General features: G+C 39.2%; 1 long non-coding RNA gene across 1 annotated transcript; it reads right to left on the bottom strand.

Annotated features, from left to right (window-relative positions):
- Positions 1-3070: 3070 nt before the first annotated feature.
- Positions 3071-11167, bottom strand: LOC134535309 (uncharacterized). The gene is made up of 2 exons (XR_010075605.1): positions 10997-11167; positions 3071-3566 (listed from the first exon to the last, which is right to left on the bottom strand). It is a non-coding gene; the product is annotated as an uncharacterized LOC134535309 (long non-coding RNA).
- Positions 11168-11567: the final 400 nt, after the last annotated feature.

Here is an 11567-nt window from a genome sequence, read left to right as displayed (position 1 = left end):
GGAGATGATAAGCGTTGGCTTTCTGAAGACTGTGTCAGCACTCTACCTTGGGGACATAAGGACCTACGCCTTTCCCCGGGCCACGATTAGCCCTTTCCATTGTTACGTTCAGCTATGCTGTCGTCCCCGAGGGATGGGGTGGCCTAGCGCTCCGATCCTCCCACCCCCCCTCGAACCACGCACCATTGCACGTGGAGAATAACCTATTGGTATGTCACAGTACAAACGTATTTTCTTTTAAACATGTAATTTATTTTCTTTTACACAAGTTAACACATTTAAAGCTAGAATTATCTTAACGTAATTTATACAAACGTTAACGAATTTTTTAATTTAAAGCTAGAATGTTCTTAACGTAATTTATACAAACGTTAACATATTTTCTACACATGTGAATGTAATTTATTTTCCATATATTTCTTTTAAAAAATAAATGTTAACATAATTTATATAATTGTTTACGTGTTTAAATTATCTTTTAAAGCTGGAATGATTTTAACTTAATTTTCATACTTTTATATAAAATAAATTTCTCTTTTAAACATGTAAATTATTTTTTTTTCATGTTAACATATATTCCTTTCTCTTTTACAAATCTTAACGTAATTTCTTTTAATAATGTAATTGGTTTCTTTTACACAAGTAATTATTTTCTACACATGTGAACGTAATTTTATTATTTTACACAAGTAATTATTTTCTTTTACACACGTTAACATGTTTTCTCTTTTACACACATAATTATTTTACACACTTGGGTTATGCTGTAGCTACTGCGTATGTATTGTTCTGCAGATCTCCCCAACACAAGATGGATGTATCCACACGCGACGATTTGGCGAGCCACATTCCGCGGGAGATAGCCAAGCTATTTTTCATGGAGGAGGTGGTGGAGGGTGAACCACATCCACTGCGGGACCTTCGAAGACGTGACCCTGAAGTTGGCCGCAGCGATGGGTCGACCGCGCGTTCGCTGCAGCCGAGGGAGTTGAAGTGTTGGCGGGGCCTTCGGGGTTGGGGTCGTCCGCCACACATGATTGATCGACGTGGATATTATATATACCCCTAATTAAATAAAACCAACATTCTTTTTTACCTGTGTGTTGTCTACATTATTTCTTTTTCCACCTCTGTATGTTCCTTGTGCTTGCTCCTTTCCTGTACGCAGCGATGGCCTGACCTTGTTTCTCTGTGGTAAACACTTTCACTGTCACCCAGCAGGTAAACACATTCATGGTCGCCGGCGCATGAGCGAGGCTTCCAGCTCTCAGCACGACGTTTATGCAACGCTTAATTTTACTCGATGTAAAGTAATAGTCTTTGTCCTAACTATGCTTAATACTTAACTATCTTTACAATATTTATTTTACTTGACGTAAATTAATAGTCTTTGTCCTAACTATGCTTAATACTTAACTACCTTTACAATATTTATTTTACTTGATGTAAAATAATAGTAACTATGCTTAATACTTAACACATTGGCAGAAAGCAAATTACTACACAGTGTTTGTACAATATTATAAATTTTAACTATGCTTATTAGTATTTGAACGTGATCTACCACAATAGAGGTCCTACATTTTTTAACTATGCTTATTACTTGGCGTGTTGCACAAGTACTACCACTAAAGCATTTCCACACACAGTGTTATTTTTATAGACATTATTATGCTTATAATATGATGTGGGGATTATAATTGCGCAGTTTATGAGTGACGCTCCGGCGGACAACATCTCGCTCTCTCTGCGCGGGGTTTTGAGGTTATGTTGCGCTCTATTTAGTCATAGCTAGTATGGCGGAGCTTTTAAGCATAGCGGCATACTCTGGGTGGTGGCGTCTTTTAAGCATAGTGGTTGGAAATTTTAAAATATGGTGGTTGGAAATTAAATATGACAATTGTTTTAAGCATACATGGCGGTTTAAGCATACTTTTTCAAATTTATATATGGCGGTTTAAGCATAGCGGTAAATGTTTTAGGCATACTTGGGGTGGGTGTTTTAAGCAAACTAGGAGTGGGGGTTTAAGCATAGTGGCAAATGATTTTGGCATATCTAGTATGGCAGGGATTTTAAGCATAGTGGCATTTTATTTAGGCATAATGGTGGCGATTTCTTTTAGGCATACTAGGGGTGGGGTGGGTGTTTTAAGCATACAACATGGCGGTTTAAGCTTTTTGGAAAATTTAAACATGACAGTATTTTTTTTTTGAAAATTTAAGCATAGCGATATTTTATTTCTTTTCGAAATTTAAACATGGCGGTTTAAGCATACATAATGGCAGGTATTTTAAGCATAGCAGCATTTTATTTCTTTTTCGAAATTTAAAAACATGGCGTGTTAAACATAGCTTCTTTAAAGCATATATTCTTTAAAGCATATGTTCCTTATTTATTTCTACTCTCATCATCTGATCTCATGGTCTAGTGGTTAAGGCGTCTGCTTGTAACCTCGACGTTGCTGCGTCCCACGGATCGAATCCCCACGCCGCCCAGGATTTTTTGTATACAATTCCTGCCTTCGGAGCGACGGTGGCGTGCTCCGGTAACTAAAGGCTGAACTAAGATGGCGGCCTCCACATAACAATATGGCGGCCCCCAGTGGTGGCCACGGTGGCGCGCCCTGGTAACCAATGTCAACAACAATGGCAGCCCCCATGAAACAAGATGGCGGCCCCCAGGGCAATGTTTACATTTCAATGTTTACGTTGGTCACAAAACCGCCTTACTGCCCCTACTCTCACGTGCATCAGTCAGCCAACTGACAAGGGGGGTGGGAGCCGATCGACAAGCGACAGCTTCTTTCACTTAGTCTGGACCGTGAGTGAGCCACTCTTAATCTTAAAATCGCACGCTTCGCACCCCACCGTCGCGTCATTTCCAGTGATTAGAAATAAGTGACGGGGGTCGCAGTCTTGTACCGACTTCCCACAAAGAGATTCATAAGAGTGTATAGCTCATGGTTTCACGCTCCCGACCGAGCAGGGGAGGTTAGAGCGGTGAAATGAACATTACTTGCGAGAATACATGTATGCCATGGTGACAAATTAATAGTAAAAACAAGTGTTACGAATTTTTTTTTATTTTTATTTTTCTCTGATAAACAGTAAGCAGCAACAAACAATAGAAACTATTACTACTAATGTCACAAAAGTTACAACCCAGCATCTGAGAATAGGCATTTGTTTATACCTGTGGAATACACGAGCATCTATAATATCCAGCACCGACCTTAACACAGTTTTCTTATTGTCATTGTTGACCTGAATGTCCTCTGAAGATGATTCCAGGGGCTTTGGGATCTGTGAACGCCACGATCTAAAGTTTCTTTCATTTTTTCCCTTGCGTACACAGTCGGATTCGTTCGGGTTTTCACTGGAATCTCGACTGTTTAATACTGACTTTTTTACTGGTATCTTGACAGTAATTGGCATCGACGTCGCTGTTGTGCCGTAACTTCCCTGCGGACGAGGAAGTCTGCTGGATGAAAGAGATGAAGCGCTATCAGCATTTTCTTCAGGTCTGCTAAGTGAAGTATGAGCTTCCATCATAGGCTTGCAAACAACTGTAACAATTATAAGTATAAACATTTTAATAAATAGCTTTTGTACCAGTCCTTGACGGGATTTAATTTTATTTCGTAACAAAGTGTTCTAAGATACATTTCGCAGTTGGTGATGATATCGTCATCGCCTATTATCTATTAGCCTACTTCCTGTACAAACTTGAAAGCCCTAGCTGTCGTTTCATTAATTAAATTTAAGTCAATAGAATAACAGAAATTATGAAACTAAGAGAAGCAGTTACAGTTAAGTTTAGTCATTAACGATCATCCAAATTCTAAACTGGTAGTTTATTTAGGGTCGACTGAATGACTACAGTAGTTCTGAGTTAAAAGCTGCAAACTGTTATTGATTTTCTTTTCATAATACAAGTATACTTATTGCTTTTTATCACAACATATATACTTAAAAGAATTTAGAATAATCTCTCAATTTATAGAAAACATACTCTTTAATTTTTATTCATTAATTTGTATGTACATAAATGTTAAACTTAGTGATGGCTGTGGTAACTTACAAATAATTGCAATTTATTTATTTTCGCAAATGAATATGCTACATGTTAATTTGACAATTTTTTTAACTTCTGTAATAACTAATTCGAAAATTGTTTGATAAGAAAAGTATATTGACAAGGGTTATCTCCTTGTGCTCCTTCGGGGCCACAATTTATATTGTCTTGTAATGATCCGGTTAATTCCAGGGGGGTGTGAGGGGTGAGATTTTGTACCCTTTAATTGACCACTGAAGTATGTGTGTATTCTTAGCTTGCCGTCGTCCGGATTCTCGTGTTCGAGACTGGGCGTGTATCCTAGCGGGAAAACTGGCTCGTAGTGAAATGTGTTCTGGGATGGCGACAGGCTAGCTCTGCGTCTAACCAAGTTTGGGTTCTGTGGGTGCGTTGCCCCTGCGTGGCCCACTAGGACCGTTGGTGACGTTTGCGGTTGGAGGGATCCCTAACGGCTAACACGTCACAGGCCCTGTGCAGCATAACACGCTGATTCCTAGCAGGGGTAGGGAGACTCCACACAATAACATACACGGATTCGAACTTTCTACTGTCGGTGACACATCGCGCACGGAGTGTGCGGAGTGGACGTTTAATTGGTTCAACAGTTACAATTACAGTTTACACTTACACGAAGTACATTGAATTACCCTACGAAATTACATTGAATTAACACTGAGTGCTCTGACGGACTGTCAATAATCTAAGCCCTTACGCCAGTCGAGGTTAAGGGGGAGGTTGATTGGAGACGGCCAATCGCGAAAATTGCTAGTGTGGCGGCACCCGGGTCCACCTTTGTGGACCGCGGTCCGCAGTTAGATTAGATGCAAGTTCTATGCGTAGCTGTCGTCGGTGCCTGTACACTCGACGTTTAACAAAAAATCACTTGTAGCGGGGGTCGGCCCGTGCTGTATGGCGAACTGCCCCGAGTAATGTCGGCGAAAAATGATAACTAAAGAGGAAGATAAATGGGATAATGCCAGCTTGAATGCAGCGCAGCATAAAGATCCTGATAAGGAACCCATTTTAAGTTTGCTAGAGAATGGTACTGGATGTCCAATGTGGCATGAGATCTCCAGTGGCCGAAGGGCTGTGAAAGCTTACTGGGCACAGTGAGACACCTTAAGGATGGTGAATGGCCTTCTTATAAGAAATGGGAAAGTCCAAATGGAAAAGAAGTTACTATGCCACTACTCTTTCCAAAGAGTCTAGTGGCAGAGATGTTAAAAGAAATCCATGATGGTATCTCTGGTGGTCATCCAGGGGTGAACAAAACTCTAGCCAAGACCCTTCAATGCTACTATTGGTTGAGGTGTCACCAGTATGTGGGGGCTTGGTGTAGACAATGCGAAGCATACTCAGATAAAAACGGGTCACAACACCGTTGTCATGGGAAAATGAGGGCCTACAATGTAGGGGCCCCCTTTGAGAGGATAGCCATCGACATCGCCGGACCTTTTCCCAACCGATATATTCTAGTAGCAATGGATTACTTCAGTAAGTGGCCAGAGGCTTATGCACTTTCTAACCAAGAAGCTACTAGCATTGCTGATGCAATAGTCAACAACTTCATTTGCAGATTTGGGGTACCAATGGAGCTCCTCTCAGACCAAGCCCATAATTTTGAGTCGACAATATTACAGGAGGTGTGTCGGTTGCTGGGAATAAATAAAGCCATGACTACTGCCCTACATCCTCAGTCCGATGGCATAGTGGAGAGGTTCAACAGAACTCTCAAGGAACACATTGCCAAAGTTGTGGCCGACCATAAACTGGATTGGGATCAACACATCCAGTTGTTCCTAATGGCATATAGATCTTCCATCCATGACTGCGAGTATTGTGTTTGGACAGGAGTTGAGGCTGCCCTGTGACATAAAGTTCGGTCGTCCTCGCAGGGAGCCGACCAGCACCTCTGATTATGTGAATCGCCTAGAGGAGCAAATGGCGCTTATATATGAAGAAGCCCGCAAAAATCTTCGACTAGCGACGGTTCGAATGAAGACAAGGTAAGACCTGAAGACTAACTCAACCTGATTTCAGGAGGGTGATTTGGTGTGTCCGTACAAATTTCAACAAGGAAGGGAAGGTGCCCTAAACTTCAAGCAACTTGGGAAAGCCCTTATGAGGTATTGAAGTGGCTTAATGATGTGGTCTACAGCATCCAGAGAGGAAAGAGGGGATGGATGAAAGTGGTACATTAGGATCGATTGGTGTAATATGCCAGAAGGGATGCCTTACCTGTTCGGGACAAACAGGTTTAAGGAGAGAGCAGTTTTAGGAACGCAGATAGGACCACGACGCGCGCCAGGTTCGGCGCTTGCTGGCGGCTCAGCACGGCCACTGACGTTACGTGCCACTTATTGGTTTAAGGCATGCCTGGCGTGCCTGGCCGGAGTACAATGGTCTTCACTACCCACCCCCTTCCGCTCCCCGCACACCGACCCGCCTCGGGCTATTGTCACCTTTAGCGGCCTGGGAATTTCAGGCTTAGAGAGGCCACCGCGAGGAATGGCGTGAATCAGTGTCGTTGTTCTGGGTGTTTCGGGCGTCAAGTCGGTCCGGGATGACGCCACAAGTCACAACCACTCTCGTCTCTTCGAGAAGGTCGTCACGGTTATATTAGCGATGACGCCGGCCTCCACGGGAGTTCCGAGCGAGTTTCGAGAGTACGGAGAGTTCTGCGAGTGAAGGAAAGTGCGACATCGGCAAAGAAGGTGAGAGACCTGCATGAAGTTCCGTTTTCCAAGTGTTGCTACTCGTCAATTAAAATTTAATAAATGCGACCCTCTGGACTTTATAGACGATATAGGTGTGATTTTATATTTGCGTATTTCAGATTAAACCTGTTTAAGTCGTATAAGCTTGTTTCATATAAGTCAATGACACCCACCTTAACATGTAAGAAATAAACACCCGAAATATCTGTTCAGAATTGCTTATGGAGGGTTCCGTGTCATAATTATTTTTAACTATAAATTATTTTTGTTTACAGTATTCTTGGAATATTTTATTCATATATATACATACTGAATACGTATGAAAGAGTTTCGCAATCGCATCTATAGCTTTTTCAAGTTACATTCACAACAAAACCGGTCAAAAAATTGGCAAAACAAAAATTTTATGTTTTTTCCTTCGTCCAAAATAAAATCATCCATACTAATGCTACACAGAGTGTGTGTGAGTTAATTTGTTTGTCCGAAGTAAGCTCGAAAACTTCAGGACCGATTTCAAGAATTCTTTTTCTGTTATAAAGCTACATTATTCCAAAAGGACATAGGCTATGTATTATTTTAAAAATAATTTTAAAAATAATAAAATTCTTAAAAATAACAGTAAACAAACACAACATAGATTTATTTATATCTTTAAGACATGAATATCAGGAAGAAATATACAAAGTTACACCAAAGAGATATGGAAGTGTGGCTATAAATTGAGTGTGTATTAAACTCATTTTCATTACCTTTATTTTTTACATTTTTTTAAGTAGGTAGGTAAGAAAATGGACATAGACTAGGTTTCATTTTAGATGTTTAAAAATAATCATGGTTCTATTAGATATAGCAATATTTGTAACTAAAACCAGTGGTCTGCAAGCTTACGCTAAGATTACATTTACAGATATAATGCAGGCAATAACGAAAAATAACATTTTATTGAAACTTTAAACATTGGCAGTTTTCTACTCCCTATAGGCGCACATTCCTCGCATTACCATCAGGGGCGTAGCCAGGGGGGGGGGGGTTTAGGGGTTCAAACCCCCCCCCCCCCTTAGCACCAAATATTTAATTAAATTTCTTATTCATCACTCAAACAAATTTCATATTAAAAATTAATAAAATTTTTACCATTACAATATTTAAATTTAAGTACCGAAAACTGCTAAAAATAGCACTATTTTACACCTTAAAATCCAAATTTTTCCGGGGGAGGACCCCCGGACCCCCCACCCCCCACATAACACCCCCCATACACAAATCCTGGCTACGCCACTGATTACCATGATCCCATGACTTATCTTTTCAATTTAAGTGACTACAGTTTTCAGTTAAACAAATTTTGGAAAATGTTAAGTAATTTTTGGCAATTTTGGGAAGTTTTAAAGGTTAAGGTCAAAGTTTAATGAGATGGCCGCCGTGACATCAGAGTTAAATATGGCGGTCGACACCACAGGCTCCATTCCCAGGACACAGCCGCAGGATCGGCCAATATGTACTACTGTATCCGACATTGTTGGCAGTGAAAGTAAGTAACTATATTAACTATCAAGATATTAACTATCAAATGATTATCCCGTGACATTTGACCAACTGATTTTCAACTCAGTTTTTTCAATATATAAATAAGGGTTATACAAACTTTTGAGTTAACCATTCTAACCACGACACTTTTTTTTATTTACCACTTTTATTAGTGACTTATAAGTAAAAGTATTAATTAATTTTTAAAGCAGGAATTACACCTGAACATTGTAACATCTCAACAATTTCTTGCCACAATATGACTGATAAATATAAACAGTTCTCTAGTCCCGCCAAAGTGGCTTCCTACTCTACTCTTATTGCCAACTGTTACTTTTTTTTTTTTTTCAATTGTGCACCCAGCTTAAATCATTCCTTCGTTGTTCCATTAACCATCTTCTTCCGGCTGACGGGAACGACAGCTCTGTCCTTCTGGCACGGCAGCCTACTCCTATATGAATGCCAATCCCATTTAATGCCTGTTATCCGTGTCCTTGGAGGGGGGTGAGAGACTGCGTGCGCATGTGAAACTGTGCTAAACTCGATCTACAATCAGCGATACTCGCAATCATATATATATATATATATATATACACACACACACACATATATATATATATATATATATATATATATATATATATATATATTCTTCAATGCGCAACTTCGATGCACGATTGTACAAAATTTCAAACGCATTTAGTTTTGGTTCAAAGCATTGCATAATCCGTGACATTTAAAATTTATTTTTTATGCCGAACTTTGAGTGGAACACCAGTGCCATTGAGAGAAATCGAGAGCCCCGGGGGCAAATAATTTTGTCATCTTGTTATTTAATGTCTAACTTTTCAATGCTCACCAATTAAAAAAAAAATTATTAAAGTCTGTAAGCGTTACACTGGCCATAACTCTAAATTTAATCTCTGCATATCGCATTATTTATAAGGTTTCCTATGAATTATACAAACTCTAGACAGTATGTTCGTAAAATAATTTTCTAGGTTTAATAGTATATTATTTCAGTTTAATTTAGACTATTTGCAACAAATTATACATCAAATTGAACTAACCTAGGTTTTTTTTATTACAAATGTTGAATATGTGCACCTTTAGTTGTACGGCAAACATCCAACCTAGAGTCCAGTTCTTCCCACACTTTGGTTAACAAGTCCGAAGTAATGGAAACAATAAAATCTTCAATTCTGTGGCTCAACTTTGGCAAATCATTATGTAGCGGCGGAACTTAGATACAATATTTTATAAAGACCCAAAGCCCTTTGCTGTGACCACTATAATGAGTGTTGTAAATTTGCAATTGTTACCGTGAAGTAAGCATGCTATCGATATATATTATATATACACACTATAGCTCTCATTATGTGATAGTAGGTTTTACGGACACAATATCCAGCTTGTTTCCTTCAGATTTTCACGCGTAATTAAAAGTATGTGTTTATTTTGGGGTTTAAGAATTCCTTAATTTTGGTTATAAGATTATTAGTTTTATTTCGTATAAGTAACTTCCTTAATCGATGAATAATCCTAGTGTTTACTGTAGATATAAAAATACTGTTAAAAATACGATATTCGTAGATATTGATAGTATATCCTCCTCCTTGCATTTGTCTATAAAACAAATAAATCATTATAAATTAAACTGCACTGTTCTATGAATGTAATTTTCTCGTATACAATTACATGTCGTTATGTCAGGTGAACGTGGCGGCCAGCGAAAAATAACTCTGTCGTCTCGACCGTTATGACCAATCCAACGGCCAGGGACTTCGACGTTTAACCACTCTCGAACAAAGAGATTACAACGGGGAGGGGCCCCATCCTGTTGCCAAATAAAGTTTACTGGTTTAACCCTATTATATTATTTCGCGTTGCAAGCGAGAAAATAACAAAGCAGTATTCGCGCAAGCGCTTACCTAAAACTGTTTGAGTAACTCCTGAACTGTGACCTTGAATCAACAATCTACAACGCTTACAGCCGATACTATTAAATTTTATAACTGTGAAATTCTTTTACGGACATACTGCACTTGTAATTTTGTCCTAGCAATGTGAACACAAGCATTAAAGAAAATTTCAGAAAATCAACTAGGGCCCTTCTGGTGCCCTTCCCCAAGCCCCCCTCCCCCTCCCCTACCCTCCCACACCTTCCTGGGCCCACCCTCTCGGCAAGCAGACATATTAGCAACAACAGGGTTCCATCGCGCTCGAATTCCGTTGTGGCCATTCTGGTTTCTGTTTTCGTTTGTTTCCCGAAATAACTCTAGTCGACTGCTGGGACTGTTCCTTACCATAGTCCATGCGCGGTTCCTTTCATATCATCCCACATAACCTCTAGCCTCTAATTCCCACTGCCGGCGAACCTTTAATTCCGAGTGAATTAAAGGTTTATTGCATATTTGTAAAATATACGAACTCGATCCAAATACCACAGAGGCTGCAGTGAGTTGAGTTGTTTATTATCTCGTATGGTCTCATGACTTGTATGACAAGTTATTTTTTGCACGTCATTACATCATTTTGCTGATCAAGTCACATTGAGAAGAAAAAAAAACATTCGCTAACTTGACTGAAACGGAAACATATCACCACCTAAAAAACAACCAAACCATCTAGTAGTTTAGAAAAATATCGAGAGTCGAACGTTAGTTGATATACTTACTTAGAAAATGTATTTTTCTCTCTTATTCTGCTGTAACGCAGCTTGATATTCTTTTAAGTATGTTCATTTTTATATTGTTGTCACATGTCCACGTAATTGTTATCATTGCCAAGCTCATTACTTGGTAGCGACAGTCTATAAATCTAGCTTGTTTTCTTTACATCCGCGTACTGAGGCTTAAGGCTTTATCGGTGCTCGCTCTCTGATAATAAAAGTAATAATAAGACTTATCTTCAAGGATAAGATAACACTGTTGTATTGATAGATTTTTTTTCAGGTATTTGCTGCTACCACTGCTTCATACTAGACCTTTTTTTTATTCCAGATTAGGTTACAGGCATTTTGATTTAAGTATGTATCTCAGAAGTCAATCGTGCAATCAAAGAAAAAATTCACCAGTCTTTTATCAGAGGAATCAAAAGCCCTTTGCTGTGATCACTCTAATGTGTGTTGTAAATTTGCACATGTTATCGTAAAGTAAACATCTATCGAAAAACATATGCTATCGAAAAATATATATACCTATGTACTGTAGGTATCATTAAGCGGTAGTATGTATTACAGACTGTGA

Source organism: Bacillus rossius, chromosome 8 (genome assembly GCF_032445375.1).
Source record: "Bacillus rossius redtenbacheri isolate Brsri chromosome 8, Brsri_v3, whole genome shotgun sequence".
In the NCBI taxonomy this organism is placed as follows: domain Eukaryota; kingdom Metazoa; phylum Arthropoda; class Insecta; order Phasmatodea; family Bacillidae; genus Bacillus; species Bacillus rossius.
The sequence above is the reverse complement of the archived record's forward strand: the minus strand, read 5'-3'. Positions and strand labels throughout refer to the sequence as shown.